This window comes from Brachyhypopomus gauderio, unplaced genomic scaffold (genome assembly GCF_052324685.1).
Source record: "Brachyhypopomus gauderio isolate BG-103 unplaced genomic scaffold, BGAUD_0.2 sc638, whole genome shotgun sequence".
Taxonomy (NCBI): Eukaryota; Metazoa; Chordata; class Actinopteri; order Gymnotiformes; family Hypopomidae; genus Brachyhypopomus; species Brachyhypopomus gauderio.
In genome coordinates this window covers 13,167-38,424 of record NW_027507458.1, presented here as the reverse complement: position 1 = coordinate 38,424, position 25,258 = coordinate 13,167, and the positions used below count along the sequence as shown (strand labels likewise).

Genomic DNA, 25,258 nt, shown 5'->3' with positions numbered 1-25,258 from the left:
ACCAGACGGTGCAGATGTGGTTGTGTGTATGTGAATGGGTGAGCCCTTCATGATGACACATAACTATAATGCTTACAGGTAAGGCTCCATAGCTCAGTGGTTAGAGCACTGGTCTTGTAAACCAGGGGTTGCGAGTTCAATTCTCGCTGGGGCCTTTAGGAACTTTTGAGGTCAGAAAAGAGGACATCCAAAGAAAGGTCAGTCTACAAACAAACCGGCATAGTATAAAGTATGAAAAGCTTGCTTACAATAGTAAGTGAATTATAAGCAGAATGCTGTTCATTGGGTGCAGTTGTCCGCACTCTCCATGCATGATCGGTGTCACCTGTTCAACAATATCATGATGCATCTGCCCAAATAATCTGTCTTCTTCTTGACTTCAACCAAAGATTATCTCTTTCACCTTCTTCTGATAACTCTCGTTTTGCTACTCTTAGCCAATACCCTGCATAATACAATATCATAGTCATAGCCTTCCCACAACTGCCTGTAATTGGTCCAAAGGTTTGACCTATCCAAACACGTGTTTTCACACAGCAAAGAAATTCAACCATAGACTTAGACCTCCTGTTTTGGTAGGACCAAATTTTGGTTCTTTGGTCTAAAACGTCCAGCGCAACTTTCACACCCACTATTTTGGTCATTTATAAGTTGTATTGGAACAAACTGAAATGTCTGAACCAACTCACTCCACCTTCCCACTGACCATACAAGGTTTTTGTGAGAGGCGACCAGATTTTACTGCCCATATCTCCACATAACCACTGACTTTGTTTTGGGGAGTTGGAAGAACATCATCGGTAGATCCAAATTTGATGTGATTTGGATCCAATACCCATGAGTCTTGTCTGTCTTTAGTTGACATCTCACCATTTCTCAAACTGTCTAGGTGTGTTTGAAACAGCTGAACATTTTTTGACTTGTTCAAGCTCACCTTGAAGTTGATCCAAAAGCTAGCACAGTAGACCAGTCCACAATGCCATGTAGAGCACTTGTGAGGTGTAGTAGTCGGTGTTACTTATTCTACCACCTTCCAGTGCCAAAGTCAAGCAAATTTCGAGTCGTTTTAGCTGTATACAAGTATACTGTGACACAAAATGACACTGTAACAATTTCAGAGGATATATACATTTAGAGGTAAATTATTCAGTGTTTTTATAAATGGTGTGACTTTTGGGTGATATAATATATCACTGCTGCATTAGCATAGTTAAATACCTACCAGACGGTGCAGATGTGGTTGTGTGTATGTGAATGGGTGAGCCCTTCATGATGACACATAACTATAATGCTTATAGGTAAGGCTCCATAGCTCAGTGGTTAGAGCACTGGTCTTGTAAACCAGGGGTCGCGAGTTCAATTCTCGCTGGGGCCTTTAGGAACTTTTGAGGTCAGAAAAGAGGACATCCAAAGAAAGGTCAGTCTACAAACAAACCGGCATAGTATAAAGTATGAAAAGCTTGCTTACAATAGTAAGTGAATTATAAGCAAAATGCCGTTCATTGGGCGCAGTTGTCCGCACTCTCCATGCATGATCGGTGTCACCTGTTCAACAATATCATGATGCATCTGCCCAAATAATCTGTCTTCTTCTTGACTTCAACCAAAGATTATCTCTTTCACCTTCTTCTGATAACTCTCGTTTTGCTACTCTTAGCCAATACCCTGCATAATACAATATCATAGTCATAGCCTTCCCACAACTGCCTGTAATTGGTCCAAAGGTTTGACCTATCCAAACACGTGTTTTCACACAGCAAAGAAATTCAACCATAGACTTAGACCTCCTGTTTTGGTAGGACCAAATTTTGGTTCTTTGGTCTAAAACGTCCAGCGCAACTTTCACACCCACTAATTTGGTCATTTATAAGTTGTATTGGAACAAACTGAAATGTCTGAACCAACTCACTCCACCTTCCCACTGACCATACAAGGTTTTTGTGAGAGCGACCAGATTTTACTGCCCATATCTCCACATAACCACTGACTTTGTTTTGGTGAGTTGGAAGAACATCATCGGTAGACCCAAATTTGATGTGATTTGGATCCAATACCCATGAGTCTTGTCTGTCTTTAGTTGACATCTCACCATTTCTCAAACTGTCTAGGTGTGTTTGAAACAGCTGAACATTTTTTTACTTGTTCAAGCTCACCTTGAAGTTGATCCAAAAGCTAGCACAGTAGACCAGTCCACAATGCCATGTAGAGCACTTGTGAGGTGTAGTAGTCGGTGTTACTTATTCTACCACCTTCCAGTGCCAAAGTCAAGCAAATTTCGAGTCGTTTTAGCTGTATACAAGTATACTGTGACACAAAATGACACTGTAACAATTTCAGAGGATATATACATTTAGAGGTAAATTATTCAGTGTTTTTATAAATGGTGTGACTTTTGGGTGATAGAATATATCACTGCTGCATTAGCATAGTTAAATACCTACCAGACGGTGCAGATGTGGTTGTGTGTATGTGAATGGGTGAGCCCTTCATGATGACACATAACTATAACACTTACAGGTAAGGCTCCATAGCTCAGTGGTTAGAGCACTGGTCTTGTAAACCAGGGGTCGCGAGTTCAATTCTCGCTGGGGCCTTTAGGAACTTTTGAGGTCAGAAAAGAGGACATCCAAAGAAAGGTCAGGCTACAAACAAACCGGCATAGTATAAAGTATGAAAAGCTTGCTTACAATAGTAAGTGAATTATAAGCAAAATGCCGTTCATTGGGCGCAGTTGTCCGCGCTCTCAATGCATGATCGGTGTCACCGGTTCAACAATATCATGATGCATCTGCCCAAATAATCTGTCTTCTTCTTGACTTCAACCACAGATTATCTCTTTCACCTTCTTCTGATAACTCTCGTTTTGCTACTCTTAGCCAATACCCTGCATAATACAATATCATAGTAATAGCCTTCCCACAACTGCCTGTAATTGGTCCAAAGGTTTGACCTCTCCAAACACGTGTTTTCACACAGCAAAGAAAGTCAACCAGAGACTTAGACCTCCTGTTTTGGTAGGACCAAATTTTGGTTCTTTGGTCTAAAACGTCCAGCGCAACTTTCACACCCACTATTTTGGTCATTTATAAGTTGTATTGGAACAAACTGAAATGTCTGAACCAACTCACTCCACCTTCCCACTGACCATACAAGGTTTTTGTGAGAGCGACCAGATTTTACTGCCCATATCTCCACATAACCACTGACTTTGTTTTGGGGAGTTGGAAGAACATCATCGGTAGACCCAAATTTGATGTGATTTGGATCCAATACCCATGAGTCTTGTCTGTCTTTAGTTGACATCTCACCATTTCTCAAACTGTCTAGGTGTGTTTGAAACAGCTGAACATTTTTTGACTTGTTCAAGCTCACCTTGAAGTTGATCCAAAAGCTAGCACAGTAGACCAGTCCACAATGCCATGTAGAGCACTTGTGAGGTGTAGTAGTCGGTGTTACTTATTCTACCACCTTCCAGTGCCAAAGTCAAGCAAATTTCGAGTCGTTTTAGCTGTATACAAGTATACTGTGACACAGAATGACACTGTAACAATTTCAGAGGATATATACATTTAGAGGTAAATTATTCAGTGTTTTTATAAATGGTGTGACTTTTGGGTGATAGAATATATCACTGCTGCATTAGCATAGTTAAATACCTACCAGACGGTGCGATGTGGTTGTGTGTATGTGAATGGGTGAGCCCTTCATGATGACACATAACTATAATGCTTACAGGTAAGGCTCCATAGCTCAGTGGTTAGAGCACTGGTCTTGTAAACCAGGGGTTGCGAGTTCAATTCTCGCTGGGGCCTTTAGGAACTTTTGAGGTCAGAAAAGAGGACATCCAAAGAAAGGTCAGTCTACAAACAAACCGTCATAGTATAAAGTATGAAAAGCTTGCTTACAATAGTAAGTGAATTATAAGCAAAATGCCGTTCATTGGGCGCAGTTGTCCGCACTCTCAATGCATGATCGGTGTCACCGGTTCAACAATATCATGATGCATCTGCCCAAATAATCTGTCTTCTTCTTGACTTCAACCACAGATTATCTCTTTCACCTTCTTCTGATAACTCTCGTTTTGCTACTCTTAGCCAATACCCTGCATAATACAATATCATAGTAATTGCCTTCCCACAACTGCCTGTAATTGGTCCAAAGGTTTGACCTCTCCAAACACGTGTTTTCACACAGCAAAGAAATTCAACCAGAGACTTAGACCTCCTGTTTTGGTAGGACCAAATTTTGGTTCTTTGGTCTAAAACGTCCAGCGCAACTTTCACACCCACTATTTTGGTCATTTATAAGTTGTATTGGAACAAACTGAAATGTCTGAACCAACTCACTCCACCTTCCCACTGACCATACAAGGTTTTTGTGAGAGCGACCAGATTTTACTGTCCATATCTCCACATAACCACTGACTTTGTTTTGGGGAGTTGGAAGAACATCATCGGTAGACCCAAATTTGATGTGATTTGGATCCAATACCCATGAGTCTTGTCTGTCTTTAGTTGACATCTCACCATTTCTCAAACTGTCTAGGTGTGTTTGAAACAGCTGAACATTTTTTGACTTGTTCAAGCTCACCTTGAAGTTGATCCAAAAGCTAGCACAGTAGACCAGTCCACAATGCCATGTAGAGCACTTGTGAGGTGTAGTAGTCGGTGTTACTTATTCTACCACCTTCCAGTGCCAAAGTCAAGCAAATTTCGAGTCGTTTTAGCTGTATACAAGTATACTGTGACACAAAATGACACTGTAACAATTTCAGAGGATATATACATTTAGAGGTAAATTATTCAGTGTTTTTATAAATGGTGTGACTTTTGGGTGATATAATATATCACTGCTGCATTAGCATAGTTAAATACCTACCAGACGGTGCAGATGTGGTTGTGTGTATGTGAATGGGTGAGCCCTTCATGATGACACATAACTATAATGCTTACAGGTAAGGCTCCATAGCTCAGTGGTTAGAGCACTGGTCTTGTAAACCAGGGGTTGCGAGTTCAATTCTCGCTGGGGCCTTTAGGAACTTTTGAGGTCAGAAAAGAGGACATCCAAAGAAAGGTCAGTCTACAAACAAACCGGCATAGTATAAAGTATGAAAAGCTTGCTTACAATAGTAAGTGAATTATAAGCAAAATGCCGTTCATTGGGCGCAGTTGTCCGCACTCTCCATGCATGATCGGTGTCACCTGTTCAACAATATCATGATGCATCTGCCCAAATAATCTGTCTTCTTCTTGACTTCAACCAAAGATTATCTCTTTCACCTTCTTCTGATAACTCTCGTTTTGCTACTCTTAGCCAATACCCTGCATAATACAATATCATAGTAATAGCCTTCCCACAACTGCCTGTAATTGGTACAAAGGTGTGACCTCTCCAAACACGTGTTTTCACACAGCAAAGAAATTCAACCAGAGACTTAGACCTCCTGTTTTGGTAGGACCAAATTTTGGTTCTTTGGTCTAAAACGTCCAGCGCAACTTTCACACCCACTATTTTGGTCATTTATAAGTTGTATTGGAACAAACTGAAATGTCTGAACCAACTCACTCCACCTTCCCACTGACCATACAAGGTTTTTGTGAGAGCGACCAGATTTTACTGTCCATATCTCCACATAACCACTGACTTTGTTTTGGGGAGTTGGAAGAACATCATCGGTAGACCCAAATTTGATGTGATTTGGATCCAATACCCATGAGTCTTGTCTGTCTTTAGTTGACATCTCACCATTTCTCAAACTGTCTAGGTGTGTTTGAAACAGCTGAACATTTTTTTACTTGTTCAAGCTCACCTTGAAGTTGATCCAAAAGCTAGCACAGTAGACCAGTCCACAATGCCATGTAGAGCACTTGTGAGGTGTAGTAGTCGGTGTTACTTATTCTACCACCTTCCAGTGCCAAAGTCAAGCAAATTTCGAGTCGTTTTAGCTGTATACAAGTATACTGTGACACAAAATGACACTGTAACAATTTCAGAGGATATATACATTTAGAGGTAAATTATTCAGTGTTTTTATAAATGGTGTGACTTTTGGGTGATATAATATATCAGTGCTGCATTAGCATAGTTAAATACCTACCAGACGGTGCAGATGTGGTTGTGTGTATGTGAATGGGTGAGCCCTTCATGATGACACATAACTATAATGCTTACAGGTAAGGCTCCATAGCTCAGTGGTTAGAGCACTGGTCTTGTAAACCAGGGGTTGCGAGTTCAATTCTCGCTGGGGCCTTTAGGAACTTTTGAGGTCAGAAAAGAGGACATCCAAAGAAAGGTCAGTCTACAAACAAACCGGCATAGTATAAAGTATGAAAAGCTTGCTTACAATAGTAAGTGAATTATAAGCAGAATGCTGTTCATTGGGTGCAGTTGTCCGCACTCTCCATGCATGATCGGTGTCACCTGTTCAACAATATCATGATGCATCTGCCCAAATAATCTGTCTTCTTCTTGACTTCAACCAAAGATTATCTCTTTCACCTTCTTCTGATAACTCTCGTTTTGCTACTCTTAGCCAATACCCTGCATAATACAATATCATAGTCATAGCCTTCCCACAACTGCCTGTAATTGGTCCAAAGGTTTGACCTATCCAAACACGTGTTTTCACACAGCAAAGAAATTCAACCATAGACTTAGACCTCCTGTTTTGGTAGGACCAAATTTTGGTTCTTTGGTCTAAAACGTCCAGCGCAACTTTCACACCCACTATTTTGGTCATTTATAAGTTGTATTGGAACAAACTGAAATGTCTGAACCAACTCACTCCACCTTCCCACTGACCATACAAGGTTTTTGTGAGAGCGACCAGATTTTACTGCCCATATCTCCACATAACCACTGACTTTGTTTTGGGGAGTTGGAAGAACATCATCGGTAGATCCAAATTTGATGTGATTTGGATCCAATACCCATGAGTCTTGTCTGTCTTTAGTTGACATCTCACCATTTCTCAAACTGTCTAGGTGTGTTTGAAACAGCTGAACATTTTTTGACTTGTTCAAGCTCACCTTGAAGTTGATCCAAAAGCTAGCACAGTAGACCAGTCCACAATGCCATGTAGAGCACTTGTGAGGTGTAGTAGTCGGTGTTACTTATTCTACCACCTTCCAGTGCCAAAGTCAAGCAAATTTCGAGTCGTTTTAGCTGTATACAAGTATACTGTGACACAAAATGACACTGTAACAATTTCAGAGGATATATACATTTAGAGGTAAATTATTCAGTGTTTTTATAAATGGTGTGACTTTTGGGTGATATAATATATCACTGCTGCATTAGCATAGTTAAATACCTACCAGACGGTGCAGATGTGGTTGTGTGTATGTGAATGGGTGAGCCCTTCATGATGACACATAACTATAATGCTTATAGGTAAGGCTCCATAGCTCAGTGGTTAGAGCACTGGTCTTGTAAACCAGGGGTCGCGAGTTCAATTCTCGCTGGGGCCTTTAGGAACTTTTGAGGTCAGAAAAGAGGACATCCAAAGAAAGGTCAGTCTACAAACAAACCGGCATAGTATAAAGTATGAAAAGCTTGCTTACAATAGTAAGTGAATTATAAGCAAAATGCCGTTCATTGGGCGCAGTTGTCCGCACTCTCCATGCATGATCGGTGTCACCTGTTCAACAATATCATGATGCATCTGCCCAAATAATCTGTCTTCTTCTTGACTTCAACCAAAGATTATCTCTTTCACCTTCTTCTGATAACTCTCGTTTTGCTACTCTTAGCCAATACCCTGCATAATACAATATCATAGTCATAGCCTTCCCACAACTGCCTGTAATTGGTCCAAAGGTTTGACCTATCCAAACACGTGTTTTCACACAGCAAAGAAATTCAACCATAGACTTAGACCTCCTGTTTTGGTAGGACCAAATTTTGGTTCTTTGGTCTAAAACGTCCAGCGCAACTTTCACACCCACTAATTTGGTCATTTATAAGTTGTATTGGAACAAACTGAAATGTCTGAACCAACTCACTCCACCTTCCCACTGACCATACAAGGTTTTTGTGAGAGCGACCAGATTTTACTGCCCATATCTCCACATAACCACTGACTTTGTTTTGGTGAGTTGGAAGAACATCATCGGTAGACCCAAATTTGATGTGATTTGGATCCAATACCCATGAGTCTTGTCTGTCTTTAGTTGACATCTCACCATTTCTCAAACTGTCTAGGTGTGTTTGAAACAGCTGAACATTTTTTTACTTGTTCAAGCTCACCTTGAAGTTGATCCAAAAGCTAGCACAGTAGACCAGTCCACAATGCCATGTAGAGCACTTGTGAGGTGTAGTAGTCGGTGTTACTTATTCTACCACCTTCCAGTGCCAAAGTCAAGCAAATTTCGAGTCGTTTTAGCTGTATACAAGTATACTGTGACACAAAATGACACTGTAACAATTTCAGAGGATATATACATTTAGAGGTAAATTATTCAGTGTTTTTATAAATGGTGTGACTTTTGGGTGATAGAATATATCACTGCTGCATTAGCATAGTTAAATACCTACCAGACGGTGCAGATGTGGTTGTGTGTATGTGAATGGGTGAGCCCTTCATGATGACACATAACTATAACACTTACAGGTAAGGCTCCATAGCTCAGTGGTTAGAGCACTGGTCTTGTAAACCAGGGGTCGCGAGTTCAATTCTCGCTGGGGCCTTTAGGAACTTTTGAGGTCAGAAAAGAGGACATCCAAAGAAAGGTCAGGCTACAAACAAACCGGCATAGTATAAAGTATGAAAAGCTTGCTTACAATAGTAAGTGAATTATAAGCAAAATGCCGTTCATTGGGCGCAGTTGTCCGCGCTCTCAATGCATGATCGGTGTCACCGGTTCAACAATATCATGATGCATCTGCCCAAATAATCTGTCTTCTTCTTGACTTCAACCACAGATTATCTCTTTCACCTTCTTCTGATAACTCTCGTTTTGCTACTCTTAGCCAATACCCTGCATAATACAATATCATAGTAATAGCCTTCCCACAACTGCCTGTAATTGGTCCAAAGGTTTGACCTCTCCAAACACGTGTTTTCACACAGCAAAGAAAGTCAACCAGAGACTTAGACCTCCTGTTTTGGTAGGACCAAATTTTGGTTCTTTGGTCTAAAACGTCCAGCGCAACTTTCACACCCACTATTTTGGTCATTTATAAGTTGTATTGGAACAAACTGAAATGTCTGAACCAACTCACTCCACCTTCCCACTGACCATACAAGGTTTTTGTGAGAGCGACCAGATTTTACTGCCCATATCTCCACATAACCACTGACTTTGTTTTGGGGAGTTGGAAGAACATCATCGGTAGACCCAAATTTGATGTGATTTGGATCCAATACCCATGAGTCTTGTCTGTCTTTAGTTGACATCTCACCATTTCTCAAACTGTCTAGGTGTGTTTGAAACAGCTGAACATTTTTTGACTTGTTCAAGCTCACCTTGAAGTTGATCCAAAAGCTAGCACAGTAGACCAGTCCACAATGCCATGTAGAGCACTTGTGAGGTGTAGTAGTCGGTGTTACTTATTCTACCACCTTCCAGTGCCAAAGTCAAGCAAATTTCGAGTCGTTTTAGCTGTATACAAGTATACTGTGACACAGAATGACACTGTAACAATTTCAGAGGATATATACATTTAGAGGTAAATTATTCAGTGTTTTTATAAATGGTGTGACTTTTGGGTGATAGAATATATCACTGCTGCATTAGCATAGTTAAATACCTACCAGACGGTGCGATGTGGTTGTGTGTATGTGAATGGGTGAGCCCTTCATGATGACACATAACTATAATGCTTACAGGTAAGGCTCCATAGCTCAGTGGTTAGAGCACTGGTCTTGTAAACCAGGGGTTGCGAGTTCAATTCTCGCTGGGGCCTTTAGGAACTTTTGAGGTCAGAAAAGAGGACATCCAAAGAAAGGTCAGTCTACAAACAAACCGTCATAGTATAAAGTATGAAAAGCTTGCTTACAATAGTAAGTGAATTATAAGCAAAATGCCGTTCATTGGGCGCAGTTGTCCGCACTCTCAATGCATGATCGGTGTCACCGGTTCAACAATATCATGATGCATCTGCCCAAATAATCTGTCTTCTTCTTGACTTCAACCACAGATTATCTCTTTCACCTTCTTCTGATAACTCTCGTTTTGCTACTCTTAGCCAATACCCTGCATAATACAATATCATAGTAATTGCCTTCCCACAACTGCCTGTAATTGGTCCAAAGGTTTGACCTCTCCAAACACGTGTTTTCACACAGCAAAGAAATTCAACCAGAGACTTAGACCTCCTGTTTTGGTAGGACCAAATTTTGGTTCTTTGGTCTAAAACGTCCAGCGCAACTTTCACACCCACTATTTTGGTCATTTATAAGTTGTATTGGAACAAACTGAAATGTCTGAACCAACTCACTCCACCTTCCCACTGACCATACAAGGTTTTTGTGAGAGCGACCAGATTTTACTGTCCATATCTCCACATAACCACTGACTTTGTTTTGGGGAGTTGGAAGAACATCATCGGTAGACCCAAATTTGATGTGATTTGGATCCAATACCCATGAGTCTTGTCTGTCTTTAGTTGACATCTCACCATTTCTCAAACTGTCTAGGTGTGTTTGAAACAGCTGAACATTTTTTGACTTGTTCAAGCTCACCTTGAAGTTGATCCAAAAGCTAGCACAGTAGACCAGTCCACAATGCCATGTAGAGCACTTGTGAGGTGTAGTAGTCGGTGTTACTTATTCTACCACCTTCCAGTGCCAAAGTCAAGCAAATTTCGAGTCGTTTTAGCTGTATACAAGTATACTGTGACACAAAATGACACTGTAACAATTTCAGAGGATATATACATTTAGAGGTAAATTATTCAGTGTTTTTATAAATGGTGTGACTTTTGGGTGATATAATATATCACTGCTGCATTAGCATAGTTAAATACCTACCAGACGGTGCAGATGTGGTTGTGTGTATGTGAATGGGTGAGCCCTTCATGATGACACATAACTATAATGCTTACAGGTAAGGCTCCATAGCTCAGTGGTTAGAGCACTGGTCTTGTAAACCAGGGGTTGCGAGTTCAATTCTCGCTGGGGCCTTTAGGAACTTTTGAGGTCAGAAAAGAGGACATCCAAAGAAAGGTCAGTCTACAAACAAACCGGCATAGTATAAAGTATGAAAAGCTTGCTTACAATAGTAAGTGAATTATAAGCAAAATGCCGTTCATTGGGCGCAGTTGTCCGCACTCTCCATGCATGATCGGTGTCACCTGTTCAACAATATCATGATGCATCTGCCCAAATAATCTGTCTTCTTCTTGACTTCAACCAAAGATTATCTCTTTCACCTTCTTCTGATAACTCTCGTTTTGCTACTCTTAGCCAATACCCTGCATAATACAATATCATAGTTATAGCCTTCCCACAACTGCCTGTAATTGGTCCAAAGGTTTGACCTATCCAAACACGTGTTTTCACACAGCAAAGAAATTCAACCATAGACTTAGACCTCCTGTTTTGGTAGGACCAAATTTTGGTTCTTTGGTCTAAAACGTCCAGCGCAACTTTCACACCCACTATTTTGGTCATTTATAAGTTGTATTGGAACAAACTGAAATGTCTGAACCAACTCACTCCACCTTCCCACTGACCATACAAGGTTTTTGTGAGAGCGACCAGATTTTACTGCCCATATCTCCACATAACCACTGACTTTGTTTTGGGGAGTTGGAAGAACATCATCGGTAGACCCAAATTTGATGTGATTTGGATCCAATACCCATGAGTCTTGTCTGTCTTTAGTTGACATCTCACCATTTCTCAAACTGTCTAGGTGTGTTTGAAACAGCTGAACATTTTTTGACTTGTTCAAGCTCACCTTGAAGTTGATCCAAAAGCTAGCACAGTAGACCAGTCCACAATGCCATGTAGAGCACTTGTGAGGTGTAGTAGTCGGTGTTACTTATTGTACCACCTTCCAGTGCCAAAGTCAAGCAAATTTCGAGTCGTTTTAGCTGTATACAAGTATACTGTGACACAAAATGACACTGTAACAATTTCAGAGGATATATACATTTAGAGGTAAATTATTCAGTGTTTTTATAAATGGTGTGACTTTTGGGTGATAGAATATATCACTGCTGCATTAGCATAGTTAAATACCTACCAGACGGTGCAGATGTGGTTGTGTGTATGTGAATGGGTGAGCCCTTCATGATGACACATAACTATAACGCTTACAGGTAAGGCTCCATAGCTCAGTGGTTAGAGCACTGGTCTTGTAAACCAGGGGTCGCGAGTTCAATTCTCGCTGGGGCCTTTAGGAACTTTTGAGGTCAGAAAAGAGGACATCCAAAGAAAGGTCAGGCTACAAACAAACCGGCATAGTATAAAGTATGAAAAGCTTGCTTACAATAGTAAGTGAATTATAAGCAAAATGCCGTTCATTGGGCGCAGTTGTCCGCGCTCTCAATGCATGATCGGTGTCACCGGTTCAACAATATCATGATGCATCTGCCCAAATAATCTGTCTTCTTCTTGACTTCAACCACAGATTATCTCTTTCACCTTCTTCTGATAACTCTCGTTTTGCTACTCTTAGCCAATACCCTGCATAATACAATATCATAGTAATAGCCTTCCCACAACTGCCTGTAATTGGTCCAAAGGTTTGACCTCTCCAAACACGTGTTTTCACACAGCAAAGAAATTCAACCAGAGACTTAGACCTCCTGTTTTGGTAGGACCAAATTTTGGTTCTTTGGTCTAAAACGTCCAGCGCAACTTTCACACCCACTATTTTGGTCATTTATAAGTTGTATTGGAACAAACTGAAATGTCTGAACCAACTCACTCCATTTTCCCACTGACCATACAAGGTTTTTGTGAGAGCGACCAGATTTTACTGCCCATATCTCCACATAACCACTGACTTTGTTTTGGGGAGTTGGAAGAACATCATCGGTAGACCCAAATTTGATGTGATTTGGATCCAATACCCATGAGTCTTGTCTGTCTTTAGTTGACATCTCACCATTTCTCAAACTGTCTAGGTGTGTTTGAAACAGCTGAACATTTTTTTACTTGTTCAAGCTCACCTTGAAGTTGATCCAAAAGCTAGCACAGTAGACCAGTCCACAATGCCATGTAGAGCACTTCTGAGGTGTAGTAGTCGGTGTTACTTATTCTACCACCTTCCAGTGCCAAAGTCAAGCAAATTTCGAGTCGTTTTAGCTGTATACAAGTATACTGTGACACAAAATGACACTGTAACAATTTCAGAGGATATATACATTTAGAGGTAAATTATTCAGTGTTTTTATAAATGGTGTGACTTTTGGGTGATAGAATATATCACTGCTGCATTAGCATAGTTAAATACCTACCAGACGGTGCAGATGTGGTTGTGTGTATGTGAATGGGTGAGCCCTTCATGATGACACATAACTATAACGCTTACAGGTAAGGCTCCATAGCTCAGTGGTTAGAGCACTGGTCTTGTAAACCAGGGGTCGCGAGTTCAATTCTCGCTGGGGCCTTTAGGAACTTTTGAGGTCAGAAAAGAGGACATCCAAAGAAAGGTCAGGCTACAAACAAACCGGCATAGTATAAAGTATGAAAAGCTTGCTTACAATAGTAAGTGAATTATAAGCAAAATGCCGTTCATTGGGCGCAGTTGTCCGCGCTCTCAATGCATGATCGGTGTCACCGGTTCAACAATATCATGATGCATCTGCCCAAATAATCTGTCTTCTTCTTGACTTCAACCACAGATTATCTCTTTCACCTTCTTCTGATAACTCTCGTTTTGCTACTCTTAGCCAATACCCTGCATAATACAATATCATAGTAATAGCCTTCCCACAACTGCCTGTAATTGGTACAAAGGTGTGACCTCTCCAAACACGTGTTTTCACACAGCAAAGAAATTCAACCAGAGACTTAGACCTCCTGTTTTGGTAGGACCAAATTTTGGTTCTTTGGTCTAAAACGTCCAGCACAACTTTCACACCCACTATTTTGGTCATTTATAAGTTCTATTGGAACAAACTGAAATGTCTGAACCAACTCACTCCACCTTCCCACTGACCATACAAGGTTTTTGTGAGAGCGACCAGATTTTACTGCCCATATCTCCACATAACCACTGACTTTGTTTTGGGGAGTTGGAAGAACATCATCGGTAGACCCAAATTTGATGTGATTTGGATCCAATACCCATGAGTCTTGTCTGTCTTTAGTTGACATCTCACCATTTCTCAAACTGTCTAGGTGTGTTTGAAACAGCTGAACATTTTTTGACTTGTTCAAGCTCACCTTGAAGTTGATCCAAAAGCTAGCACAGTAGACCAGTCCACAATGCCATGTAGAGCACTTGTGAGGTGTAGTAGTCGGTGTTACTTATTCTACCACCTTCCAGTGCCAAAGTCAAGCAAATTTCGAGTCGTTTTAGCTGTATACAAGTATACTGTGACACAAAATGACACTGTAACAATTTCAGAGGATATATACATTTAGAGGTAAATTATTCAGTGTTTTTATAAATGGTGTGACTTTTGGGTGATAGAATATATCACTGCTGCATTAGCATAGTTAAATACCTACCAGACGGTGCAGATGTGGTTGTGTGTATGTGAATGGGTGAGCCCTTCATGATGACACATAACTATAACGCTTACAGGTAAGGCTCCATAGCTCAGTGGTTAGAGCACTGGTCTTGTAAACCAGGGGTCGCGAGTTCAATTCTCGCTGGGGCCTTTAGGAACTTTTGAGGTCAGAAAAGAGGACATCCAAAGAAAGGTCAGGCTACAAACAAACCGGCATAGTATAAAGTATGAAAAGCTTGCTTACAATAGTAAGTGAATTATAAGCAAAATGCCGTTCATTGGGCGCAGTTGTCCGCGCTCTCAATGCATGATCGGTGTCACCGGTTCAACAATATCATGATGCATCTGCCCAAATAATCTGTCTTCTTCTTGACTTCAACCACAGATTATCTCTTTCACCTTCTTCTGATAACTCTCGTTTTGCTACTCTTAGCCAATACCCTGCATAATACAATATCATAGTAATAGCCTTCCCACAACTGCCTGTAATTGGTCCAAAGGTTTGACCTCTCCAAACACGTGTTTTCACACAGCAAAGAAATTCAACCAGAGACTTAGACCTCCTGTTTTGGTAGGACCAAATTTTGGTTCTTTGGTCTAAAACGTCCAGCGCAACTTTCACACCCACTATTTTGGTCATTTATAAGTTGTATTGGAACAAACTGAAATGTCTGAACCAACTCACTCCATTTTCCCACTGACCATACAAGGTTTTTGTGAGAGCGACCAGATTTTACTGCCCATATCTCCACATAACCACTGACTTTGTTTTGGGGAGTTGGAAGAACATCATCGGTAGACCCAAATTTGATGTGATTTGGATCCAATACCCATGAGTCTTGTCTGTCTTTAGTTGACATCTCACCATTTCTCAAACTGTCTAGGTGTGTTTGAAACAGCTGAACATTTTTTGACTTGTTCAAGCTCACCTTGAAGTTGATCCAAAAGCTAGCACAGTAGACCAGTCCACAATGCCATGTAGAGCACTTGTGAGGTGTAGTAGTCGGTGTTACTTATTCTACCACCTTCCAGTGCCAAAGTCAAGCAAATTTCGAGTCGTTTTAGCTGTATACAAGTATACTGTGACACAAAATGACACTGTAACAATTTCAGAGGATATATACATTTAGAGGTAAATTATTCAGTGTTTTTATAAATGGTGTGACTTTTGGGTGATAGAATATATCACTGCTGCATTAGCATAGTTAAATACCTACCAGACGGTGCAGATGTGGTTGTGTGTATGTGAATGGGTGAGCCCTTCATGATGACACATAACTATAACGCTTACAGGTAAGGCTCCATAGCTCAGTGGTTAGAGCACTGGTCTTGTAAACCAGGGGTCGCGAGTTCAATTCTCGCTGGGGCCTTTAGGAACTTTTGAGGTCAGAAAAGAGGACATCCAAAGAAAGGTCAGGCTACAAACAAACCGGCATAGTATAAAGTATGAAAAGCTTGCTTACAATAGTAAGTGAATTATAAGCAAAATGCCGTTCATTGGGCGCAGTTGTCCGCGCTCTCAATGCATGATCGGTGTCACCGGTTCAACAATATCATGATGCATCTGCCCAAATAATCTGTCTTCTTCTTGACTTCAACCACAGATTATCTCTTTCACCTTCTTCTGATAACTCTCGTTTTGCTACTCTTAGCCAATACCCTGCATAATACAATATCATAGTAATAGCCTTCCCACAACTGCCTGTAATTGGTACAAAGGTGTGACCTCTCCAAACACGTGTTTTCACACAGCAAAGAAATTCAACCAGAGACTTAGACCTCCTGTTTTGGTAGGACCAAATTTTGGTTCTTTGGTCTAAAACGTCCAGCACAACTTTCACACCCACTATTTTGGTCATTTATAAGTTCTATTGGAACAAACTGAAATGTCTGAACCAACTCACTCCACCTTCCCACTGACCATACAAGGTTTTTGTGAGAGCGACCAGATTTTACTGCCCATATCTCCACATAACCACTGACTTTGTTTTGGGGAGTTGGAAGAACATCATCGGTAGACCCAAATTTGATGTGATTTGGATCCAATACCCATGAGTCTTGTCTGTCTTTAGTTGACATCTCACCATTTCTCAAACTGTCTAGGTGTGTTTGAAACAGCTGAACATTTTTTTACTTGTTCAAGCTCACCTTGAAGTTGATCCAAAAGCTAGCACAGTAGACCAGTCCACAATGCCATGTAGAGCACTTGTGAGGTGTAGTAGTCGGTGTTACTTATTCTACCACCTTCCAGTGCCAAAGTCAAGCAAATTTCGAGTCGTTTTAGCTGTATACAAGTATACTGTGACACAAAATGACACTGTAACAATTTCAGAGGATATATACATTTAGAGGTAAATTATTCAGTGTTTTTATAAATGGTGTGACTTTTGGGTGATATAATATATCACTGCTGCATTAGCATAGTTAAATACCTACCAGACGGTGCAGATGTGGTTGTGTGTATGTGAATGGGTGAGCCCTTCATGATGACACATAACTATAACGCTTACAGGTAAGGCTCCATAGCTCAGTGGTTAGAGCACTGGTCTTGTAAACCAGGGGTCGCGAGTTCAATTCTCGCTGGGGCCTTTAGGAACTTTTGAGGTCAGAAAAGAGGACATCCAAAGAAAGGTCAGTCTACAAACAAACCGGCATAGTATAAAGTATGAAAAGCTTGCTTACAATAGTAAGTGAATTATAAGCAAAATGCCGTTCATTGGGCGCAGTTGTCCGCGCTCTCAATGCATGATCGGTGTCACCGGTTCAACAATATCATGATGCATCTGCCCAAATAATCTGTCTTCTTCTTGACTTCAACCACAGATTATCTCTTTCACCTTCTTCTGATAACTCTCGTTTTGCTACTCTTAGCCAATACCCTGCATAATACAATATCATAGTAATAGCCTTCCCACAACTGCCTGTAATTGGTACAAAGGTGTGACCTCTCCAAACACGTGTTTTCACACAGCAAAGAAATTCAACCAGAGACTTAGACCTCCTGTTTTGGTAGGACCAAATTTTGGTTCTTTGGTCTAAAACGTCCAGCGCAACTTTCACACCCACTATTTTGGTCATTTATAAGTTGTATTGGAACAAACTGAAATGTCTGAACCAACTCACTCCACCTTCCCACTGACCATACAAGGTTTTTGTGAGAGCGACCAGATTTTACTGCCCATATCTCCACATAACCACTGACTTTGTTTTGGGGAGTTGGAAGAACATCATCGGTAGACCCAAATTTGATGTGATTTGGATCCAATACCCATGAGTCTTGTCTGTCTTTAGTTGACATCTCACCATTTCTCAAACTGTCTAGGTGTGTTTGAAACAGCTGAACATTTTTTTACTTGTTCAAGCTCACCTTGAAGTTGATCCAAAAGCTAGCACAGTAGACCAGTCCACAATGCCATGTAGAGCACTTGTGAGGTGTAGTAGTCGGTGTTACTTATTCTACCACCTTCCAGTGCCAAAGTCAAGCAAATTTCGAGTCGTTTTAGCTGTATACAAGTATACTGTGACACAAAATGACACTGTAACAATTTCAGAGGATATATACATTTAGAGGTAAATTATTCAGTGTTTTTATAAATGGTGTGACTTTTGGGTGATAGAATATATCACTGCTGCATTAGCATAGTTAAATACCTACCAGACGGTGCAGATGTGGTTGTGTGTATGTGAATGGGTGAGCCCTTCATGATGACACATAACTATAACGCTTACAGGTAAGGCTCCATAGCTCAGTGGTTAGAGCACTGGTCTTGTAAACCAGGGGTCGCGAGTTCAATTCTCGCTGGGGCCTTTAGGAACTTTTGAGGTCAGAAAAGAGGACATCCAAAGAAAGGTCAGGCTACAAACAAACCGGCATAGTATAAAGTATGAAAAGCTTGCTTACAATAGTAAGTGAATTATAAGCAAAATGCCGTTCATTGGGCGCAGTTGTCCCCGCTCTCAATGCATGATCGGTGTCACCGGTTCAACAATATCATGATGCATCTGCCCAAATAATCTGTCTTCTTCTTGACTTCAACCACAGATTATCTCTTTCACCTTCTTCTGATAACTCTCGTTTTGCTACTCTTAGCCAATACCCTGCATAATACAATATCATAGTAATAGCCTTCCCACAACTGCCTGTAATTGGTACAAAGGTGTGACCTCTCCAAACACGTGTTTTCACACAGCAAAGAAATTCAACCAGAGACTTAGACCTCCTGTTTTGGTAGGACCAAATTTTGGTTCTTTGGTCTAAAACGTCCAGCGCAACTTTCACACCCACTATTTTGGTCATTTATAAGTTGTATTGGAACAAACTGAAATGTCTGAACCAACTCACTCCACCTTCCCACTGACCATACAAGGTTTTTGTGAGAGCGACCAGATTTTACTGTCCATATCTCCACATAACCACTGACTTTGTTTTGGGGAGTTGGAAGAACATCATCGGTAGACCCAAATTTGATGTGATTTGGATCCAATACCCATGAGTCTTGTCTGTCTTTAGTTGACATCTCACCATTTCTCAAACTGTCTAGGTGTGTTTGAAACAGCTGAACATTTTTTTACTTGTTCAAGCTCACCTTGAAGTTGATCCAAAAGCTAGCACAGTAGACCAGTCCACAATGCCATGTAGAGCACTTGTGAGGTGTAGTAGTCGGTGTTACTTATTCTACCACCTTCCAGTGCCAAAGTCAAGCAAATTTCGAGTCGTTTTAGCTGTATACAAGTATACTGTGACACAAAATGACACTGTAACAATTTCAGAGGATATATACATTTAGAGGTAAATTATTCAGTGTTTTTATAAATGGTGTGACTTTTGAGTGATATAATATATCAGTGCTGCATTAGCATAGTTAAATACCTACCAGACGGTGCAGATGTGGTTGTGTGTATGTGAATGGGTGAGCCCTTCATGATGACACATAACTATAATGCTTACAGGTAAGGCTCCATAGCTCAGTGGTTAGAGCACTGGTCTTGTAAACCAGGGGTTGCGAGTTCAATTCTCGCTGGGGCCTTTAGGAACTTTTGAGGTCAGAAAAGAGGACATCCAAAGAAAGGTCAGTCTACAAACAAACCGGCATAGTATAAAGTATGAAAAGCTTGCTTACAATAGTAAGTGAATTATAAGCAAAATGCTGTTCATTGGGCGCAGTTGTCCGCACTCTCCATGCATGATCGGTGTCACCTGTTCAACAATATCATGATGCATCTGCCCAAATAATCTGTCTTCTTCTTGACTTCAACCACAGATTATCTCTTTCACCTTCTTCTGATAACTCTCGTTTTGCTACTCTTAGCCAATACCCTGCATAATACAATATCATAGTAATAGCCTTCCCACAACTGCCTGTAATTGGTCCAAAGGTTTGACCTCTCCAAACACGTGTTTTCACACAGCAAAGAAATTCAACCAGAGACTTAGACCTCCTGTTTTGGTAGGACCAAATTTTGGTTCTTTGGTCTAAAACGTCCAGCGCAACTTTCACACCCACTATTTTGGTCATTTATAAGTTGTATTGGAACAAACTGAAATGTCTGAACCAACTCACTCCACCTTCCCACTGACCATACAAGGTTTTTGTGAGAGCGACCAGATTTTACTGCCCATATCTCCACATAACCACTGACTTTGTTTTGGGGAGTTGGAAGAACATCATCGGTAGATCCAAATTTGATGTGATTTGGATCCAATACCCATGAGTCTTGTCTGTCTTTAGTTGACATCTCACCATTTCTCAAACTGTCTAGGTGTGTTTGAAACAGCTGAACATTTTTTGACTTGTTCAAGCTCACCTTGAAGTTGATCCAAAAGCTAGCACAGTAGACCAGTCCACAATGCCATGTAGAGCACTTGTGAGGTGTAGTAGTCGGTGTTACTTATTCTACCACCTTCCAGTGCCAAAGTCAAGCAAATTTCGAGTCGTTTTAGCTGTATACAAGTATACTGTGACACAAAATGACACTGTAACAATTTCAGAGGATATATACATTTAGAGGTAAATTATTCAGTGTTTTTATAAATGGTGTGACTTTTGGGTGATAGAATATATCACTGCTGCATTAGCATAGTTAAATACCTACCAGACGGTGCAGATGTGGTTGTGTGTATGTGAATGGGTGAGCCCTTCATGATGACACATAACTATAACACTTACAGGTAAGGCTCCATAGCTCAGTGGTTAGAGCACTGGTCTTGTAAACCAGGGGTCGCGAGTTCAATTCTCGCTGGGGCCTTTAGGAACTTTTGAGGTCAGAAAAGAGGACATCCAAAGAAAGGTCAGTCTACAAACAAACCGGCATAGTATAAAGCATGGACGTAATTTTGATTTAAAAAGTGGGGGGGACATGGATTCGTCGCTATTTAAATATTTGGTTTTAACCGTAAAAACTGAGGGGGACCAACACCAGCTTTTGAAAAAGTGGGGGGGACATGTCCCCCCCGTCCCCCCCCAAAATTACATCCGTGGTATAAAGTATGAAAAGCTTGCTTACAATAGTAAGTGAATTATAAGCAAAATGCCGTTCATTGGGCGCAGTTGTCCGCACTTTCCATGCATGATCGGTGTCACCTGTTCAACAATATCATGATGCATCTGCCCAAATAATCTGTATTCTTCTTGACTTCAACCAAAGATTATCTCTTTCACCTTCTTCTGATAACTCTCGTTTTGCTACTCTTAGCCAATACCCTGCATAATACAATATCATAGTCATAGCCTTCCCACAACTGCCTGTAATTGGTCCAAAGGTTTGACCTATCCAAACACGTGTTTTCACACAGCAAAGAAATTCAACCATAGACTTAGACCTCCTGTTTTGGTAGGACCAAATTTTGGTTCTTTGGTCTAAAACGTCCAGCGCAACTTTCACACCCACTATTTTGGTCATTTATAAGTTGTATTGGAACAAACTGAAATGTCTGAACAAACTCACTCCACCTTCCCACTGACCATACAAGGTTTTTGTGAGAGCGACCAGATTTTACTGCCCATATCTCCACATAACCACTGACTTTGTTTTGGGGAGTTGGAAGAACATCATCGGTAGATCCAAATTTGATGTGATTTGGATCCAATACCCATGAGTCTTGTCTGTCTTTAGTTGACATCTCACCATTTCTCAAACTGTCTAGGTGTGTTTGAAACAGCTGAACATTTTTTGACTTGTTCAAGCTCACCTTGAAGTTGATCCAAAAGCTAGCACAGTAGACCAGTCCACAATGCCATGTAGAGCACTTGTGAGGTGTAGTAGTCGGTGTTACTTATTCTACCACCTTCCAGTGCCAAAGTCAAGCAAATTTCGAGTCGTTTTAGCTGTATACAAGTATACTGTGACACAAAATGACACTGTAACAATTTCAGAGGATATATACATTTAGAGGTAAATTATTCAGTGTTTTTTTAAATGGTGTGACTTTTGGGTGATAGAATATATCACTGCTGCATTAGCATAGTTAAATACCTACCAGACGGTGCAGATGTGGTTGTGTGTATGTGAATGGGTGAGCCCTTCATGATGACACATAACTATAACGCTTACAGGTAAGGCTCCATAGCTCAGTGGTTAGAGCACTGGTCTTGTAAACCAGGGGTCGCGAGTTCAATTCTCGCTGGGGCCTTTAGGAACTTTTGAGGTCAGAAAAGAGGACATCCAAAGAAAGGTCAGGCTACAAACAAACCGGCATAGTATAAAGTATGAAAAGCTTGCTTACAATAGTAAGTGAATTATAAGCAAAATGCCGTTCATTGGGCGCAGTTGTCCGCGCTCTCAATGCATGATCGGTGTCACCGGTTCAACAATATCATGATGCATCTGCCCAAATAATCTGTCTTCTTCTTGACTTCAACCACAGATTATCTCTTTCACCTTCTTCTGATAACTCTCGTTTTGCTACTCTTAGCCAATACCCTGCATAATACAATATCATAGTAATAGCCTTCCCACAACTGCCTGTAATTGGTCCAAAGGTTTGACCTCTCCAAACACGTGTTTTCACACAGCAAAGAAATTCAACCAGAGACTTAGACCTCCTGTTTTGGTAGGACCAAATTTTGGTTCTTTGGTCTAAAACGTCCAGCGCAACTTTCACACCCACTATTTTGGTCATTTATAAGTTGTATTGGAACAAACTGAAATGTCTGAACCAACTCACTCCACCTTCCCACTGACCATACAAGGTTTTTGTGAGAGCGACCAGATTTTACTGCCCATATCTCCACATAACCACTGACTTTGTTTTGGGGAGTTGGAAGAACATCATCGGTAGATCCAAATTTGATGTGATTTGGATCCAATACCCATGAGTCTTGTCTGTCTTTAGTTGACATCTCACCATTTCTCAAACTGTCTAGGTGTGTTTGAAACAGCTGAACATTTTTTGACTTGTTCAAGCTCACCTTGAAGTTGATCCAAAAGCTAGCACAGTAGACCAGTCCACAATGCCATGTAGAGCACTTGTGAGGTGTAGTAGTCGGTGTTACTTATTCTACCACCTTCCAGTGCCAAAGTCAAGCAAATTTCGAGTCGTTTTAGCTGTATACAAGTATACTGTGACAAAGAATGACACTGTAACAATTTCAGAGGATATATACATTTAGAGGTAAATTATTCAGTGTTTTTATAAATGGTGTGACTTTTGGGTGATAGAATATATCACTGCTGCATTAGCATAGTTAAATACCTACCAGACGGTGCAGATGTGGTTGTGTGTATGTGAATGGGTGAGCCCTTCATGATGACACATAACTATGATGCTTACAGGTAAGGCTCCATAGCTCAGTGGTTAGAGCACTGGTCTTGTAAACCAGGGGTCGCAAGTTCAATTCTCACTAGGGCCTTTAGGAACTTTTGAGGTCAGAAAAGAGGACATCCAAAGAAAGGTCAGGCTACAAACAAACCGGCATAGTATAAAGTATGAAAAGCTTGCTTACAATAGTAAGTGAATTATAAGCAAAATGCCGTTCATTGGGCGCAGTTGTCCGCACTCTCCATGCATGATCGGTGTCACCTGTTCAACAATATCATGATGCATCTGCCCAAATAATCTGTCTTCTTCTTGACTTCAACCAAAGATTATCTCTTTCACCTTCTTCTGATAACTCTCGTTTTGCTACTCTTAGCCAATACCCTGCATAATACAATATCATAGTCATAGCCTTCCCACAACTGCCTGTAATTGGTCCAAAGGTTTGACCTATCCAAACACGTGTTTTCACACAGCAAAGAAATTCAACCATAGACTTAGACCTCCTGTTTTGGTAGGACCAAATTTTGGTTCTTTGGTCTAAAACGTCCAGCGCAACTTTCACACCCACTATTTTGGTCATTTATAAGTTGTATTGGAACAAACTGAAATGTCTGAACCAACTCACTCCACCTTCCCACTGACCATACAAGGTTTTTGTGAGAGCGACCAGATTTTACTGCCCATATCTCCACATAACCACTGACTTTGTTTTGGGGAGTTGGAAGAACATCATCGGTAGACCCAAATTTGATGTGATTTGGATCCAATACCCATGAGTCTTGTCTGTCTTTAGTTGACATCTCACCATTTCTCAAACTGTCTAGGTGTGTTTGAAACAGCTGAACATTTTTTGACTTGTTCAAGCTCACCTTGAAGTTGATCCAAAAGCTAGCACAGTAGACCAGTCCACAATGCCATGTAGAGCACTTGTGAGGTGTAGTAGTCGGTGTTACTTATTCTACCACCTTCCAGTGCCAAAGTCAAGCAAATTTCGAGTCGTTTTAGCTGTATACAAGTATACTGTGACACAAAATGACACTGTAACAATTTCAGAGGATATATACATTTAGAGGTAAATTATTCAGTGTTTTTATAAATGGTGTGACTTTTGGGTGATAGAATATATCACTGCTGCATTAGCATAGTTAAATACCTACCAGACGGTGCAGATGTGGTTGTGTGTATGTGAATGGGTGAGCCCTTCATGATGACACATAACTATAACGCTTACAGGTAAGGCTCCATAGCTCAGTGGTTAGAGCACTGGTCTTGTAAACCAGGGGTCGCGAGTTCAATTCTCGCTGGGGCCTTTAGGAACTTTTGAGGTCAGAAAAGAGGACATCCAAAGAAAGGTCAGTCTACAAACAAACCGGCATAGTATAAAGTATGAAAAGCTTGCTTACAATAGTAAGTGAATTATAAGCAGAATGCTGTTCATTGGGTGCAGTTGTCCGCACTCTCCATGCATGATCGGTGTCACCTGTTCAACAATATCATGATGCATCTGCCCAAATAATCTGTCTTCTTCTTGACTTCAACCAAAGATTATCTCTTTCACCTTCTTCTGATAACTCTCGTTTTGCTACTCTTAGCCAATACCCTGCATAATACAATATCATAGTCATAGCCTTCCCACAACTGCCTGTAATTGGTCCAAAGGTTTGACCTATCCAAACACGTGTTTTCACACAGCAAAGAAATTCAACCATAGACTTAGACCTCCTGTTTTGGTAGGACCAAATTTTGGTTCTTTGGTCTAAAACGTCCAGCGCAACTTTCACACCCACTATTTTGGTCATTTATAAGTTGTATTGGAACAAACTGAAATGTCTGAACCAACTCACTCCACCTTCCCACTGACCATACAAG

At 40.8% G+C, this 25,258-nt stretch overlaps 21 non-coding genes across 21 annotated transcripts; all 21 read left to right on the top strand.

Moving 5' to 3' along the window:
• Positions 1–82: 82 nt before the first annotated feature.
• On the top strand, positions 83–155 carry trnat-ugu (transfer RNA threonine (anticodon UGU)). The gene has a single exon. It is a non-coding gene; the product is annotated as a tRNA-Thr (tRNA).
• Positions 156–1,302: 1,147 nt separating this feature from the next.
• Positions 1,303–1,375, top strand: trnat-ugu (transfer RNA threonine (anticodon UGU)). The gene has a single exon. It is a non-coding gene; the product is annotated as a tRNA-Thr (tRNA).
• Positions 1,376–2,521: 1,146 nt separating this feature from the next.
• trnat-ugu (transfer RNA threonine (anticodon UGU)) lies at positions 2,522–2,594 on the top strand. Its single transcript has one exon. It is a non-coding gene; the product is annotated as a tRNA-Thr (tRNA).
• Positions 2,595–3,739: 1,145 nt separating this feature from the next.
• trnat-ugu (transfer RNA threonine (anticodon UGU)) lies at positions 3,740–3,812 on the top strand. Its single transcript has one exon. It is a non-coding gene; the product is annotated as a tRNA-Thr (tRNA).
• A 1,146-nt stretch (positions 3,813–4,958) lies between these two features.
• Positions 4,959–5,031, top strand: trnat-ugu (transfer RNA threonine (anticodon UGU)). Its single transcript has one exon. It is a non-coding gene; the product is annotated as a tRNA-Thr (tRNA).
• Positions 5,032–6,177: 1,146 nt separating this feature from the next.
• Positions 6,178–6,250, top strand: trnat-ugu (transfer RNA threonine (anticodon UGU)). The gene has a single exon. It is a non-coding gene; the product is annotated as a tRNA-Thr (tRNA).
• Positions 6,251–7,396: 1,146 nt separating this feature from the next.
• On the top strand, positions 7,397–7,469 carry trnat-ugu (transfer RNA threonine (anticodon UGU)). Its single transcript has one exon. It is a non-coding gene; the product is annotated as a tRNA-Thr (tRNA).
• Positions 7,470–8,615: 1,146 nt separating this feature from the next.
• On the top strand, positions 8,616–8,688 carry trnat-ugu (transfer RNA threonine (anticodon UGU)). The gene has a single exon. It is a non-coding gene; the product is annotated as a tRNA-Thr (tRNA).
• Positions 8,689–9,833: 1,145 nt separating this feature from the next.
• trnat-ugu (transfer RNA threonine (anticodon UGU)) lies at positions 9,834–9,906 on the top strand. Its single transcript has one exon. It is a non-coding gene; the product is annotated as a tRNA-Thr (tRNA).
• Positions 9,907–11,052: 1,146 nt separating this feature from the next.
• trnat-ugu (transfer RNA threonine (anticodon UGU)) lies at positions 11,053–11,125 on the top strand. The gene has a single exon. It is a non-coding gene; the product is annotated as a tRNA-Thr (tRNA).
• Positions 11,126–12,271: 1,146 nt separating this feature from the next.
• trnat-ugu (transfer RNA threonine (anticodon UGU)) lies at positions 12,272–12,344 on the top strand. The gene has a single exon. It is a non-coding gene; the product is annotated as a tRNA-Thr (tRNA).
• Positions 12,345–13,490: 1,146 nt separating this feature from the next.
• On the top strand, positions 13,491–13,563 carry trnat-ugu (transfer RNA threonine (anticodon UGU)). The gene has a single exon. It is a non-coding gene; the product is annotated as a tRNA-Thr (tRNA).
• Positions 13,564–14,709: 1,146 nt separating this feature from the next.
• Positions 14,710–14,782, top strand: trnat-ugu (transfer RNA threonine (anticodon UGU)). The gene has a single exon. It is a non-coding gene; the product is annotated as a tRNA-Thr (tRNA).
• Positions 14,783–15,928: 1,146 nt separating this feature from the next.
• On the top strand, positions 15,929–16,001 carry trnat-ugu (transfer RNA threonine (anticodon UGU)). The gene has a single exon. It is a non-coding gene; the product is annotated as a tRNA-Thr (tRNA).
• A 1,146-nt stretch (positions 16,002–17,147) lies between these two features.
• On the top strand, positions 17,148–17,220 carry trnat-ugu (transfer RNA threonine (anticodon UGU)). The gene has a single exon. It is a non-coding gene; the product is annotated as a tRNA-Thr (tRNA).
• Positions 17,221–18,366: 1,146 nt separating this feature from the next.
• Positions 18,367–18,439, top strand: trnat-ugu (transfer RNA threonine (anticodon UGU)). The gene has a single exon. It is a non-coding gene; the product is annotated as a tRNA-Thr (tRNA).
• Positions 18,440–19,585: 1,146 nt separating this feature from the next.
• trnat-ugu (transfer RNA threonine (anticodon UGU)) lies at positions 19,586–19,658 on the top strand. Its single transcript has one exon. It is a non-coding gene; the product is annotated as a tRNA-Thr (tRNA).
• A 1,146-nt stretch (positions 19,659–20,804) lies between these two features.
• Positions 20,805–20,877, top strand: trnat-ugu (transfer RNA threonine (anticodon UGU)). Its single transcript has one exon. It is a non-coding gene; the product is annotated as a tRNA-Thr (tRNA).
• Positions 20,878–22,188: 1,311 nt separating this feature from the next.
• On the top strand, positions 22,189–22,261 carry trnat-ugu (transfer RNA threonine (anticodon UGU)). Its single transcript has one exon. It is a non-coding gene; the product is annotated as a tRNA-Thr (tRNA).
• A 1,146-nt stretch (positions 22,262–23,407) lies between these two features.
• Positions 23,408–23,480, top strand: trnat-ugu (transfer RNA threonine (anticodon UGU)). Its single transcript has one exon. It is a non-coding gene; the product is annotated as a tRNA-Thr (tRNA).
• A 1,146-nt stretch (positions 23,481–24,626) lies between these two features.
• trnat-ugu (transfer RNA threonine (anticodon UGU)) lies at positions 24,627–24,699 on the top strand. Its single transcript has one exon. It is a non-coding gene; the product is annotated as a tRNA-Thr (tRNA).
• The last annotated feature ends 559 nt before the right edge of the window (positions 24,700–25,258 follow it).